General features: G+C 34.9%; 1 pseudogene; it reads left to right on the plus strand.

Annotated features, from left to right (window-relative positions):
* Positions 1–95: 95 nt before the first annotated feature.
* LOC124893967 lies at positions 96–1,241 on the plus strand (annotated as a pseudogene).
* Positions 1,242–1,258: the final 17 nt, after the last annotated feature.

Consider the following 1,258-nt stretch of genomic DNA (forward strand, 5'->3'; position numbering starts at 1 on the left):
AGTAACTATATCCACCAGCACCTCGACTAATTTCATGAAATATTTACAAGCTCCGACCAGCAACAAATATCAGATAACTCTATCCACCAACACCGCGACTAATTGTATCTTTTTGTTTCAGACATTGTAATTTGTACAACTATGGAGCAAGGAAATTTGTGTTGATTGGAGTAGGCCAAATTGGATGCAGCCCAAATGCTCTAACCCAAAACAGCCCAGATGGTAGAACTTGTGTTAGAAATATCAATGTGGCAAATCAGATATTCAACAATAAATTAAGGGCACTTGTGGATAATTTAAATAGCAATACACCAGATGCCAAATTAATCTACATTAATGCTTATGGAATTTTTCAAGATTTGATTGACAATCCCTTTGCTTTTGGTAAATACTTTTTCTCTACCTAGTATCTTCTTTTTGAGAAAATGCACTATTTCCATCCCAAACTATACACGAAATTGCTGAGACATATCCGAACTTTAGAAGGACCCTGTTACCCCTGGACTAATTAAAATCATATTTTTGGCAACCTTAGTGCCTACATGGCACATACGTGTGCCTACGTGGACCTTCAGTGTGTTGATTCACTGATGTGCCACGTAGGCACTAAGGTTGCCAAAAATATGGTTTTAATTAGTCCAGGGGTAATTAGTCTAGTGAAATTTAATACTAATATTTTTGACGTTATTAATTTTCAGGATTTAGAGTGACGAATGCTAATGTTGCGGAGTAGGAAGGAATAATGGGCAAATAACATGTCTACCATTTCAAAATCCATGTCCAAATAGAAATGAATATTTATTTTGGGATGCATTTCATGCAGGTGAAGCTGCAAATATAATTGTTGGAAGAAGATCTTATAGAGCTCAAAAGCCAAGTGATGCATATCCTTTTTATATTCAACATTTAGCACAATTGTGGAAAAAAAAATATATGCTTATATATTATAAAAGTCATTTCTTTTTTTTTTTTTTTTTTGAGAAAATACCCTATTTCATCCTTGAACTATACCCAAAATAGTTGAGACACACCTCAACTTAATGGGGGGTCTATTACCCCCTGAACTAATTAAAAGTGTAATTTTGACATCCTTAGTGCCTACGTGGACCCTTCAGTGTGTTGTGCCATGTATTTGCCGCGTAGCCACTAAGGGTGTTAAAATTATACTTTTAATTAGTTCAGGGTTAATAGGATCCCTTTAAGTTGAGGTATGTGTCTTGTTTTTGATATAGTTCAGTGGTTAAATAGAGCATTTTCT

The sequence above is a fragment of the Capsicum annuum genome, unplaced genomic scaffold, assembly GCF_002878395.1.
Source record: "Capsicum annuum cultivar UCD-10X-F1 unplaced genomic scaffold, UCD10Xv1.1 ctg67852, whole genome shotgun sequence".
Taxonomy (NCBI): Eukaryota; Viridiplantae; Streptophyta; class Magnoliopsida; order Solanales; family Solanaceae; genus Capsicum; species Capsicum annuum.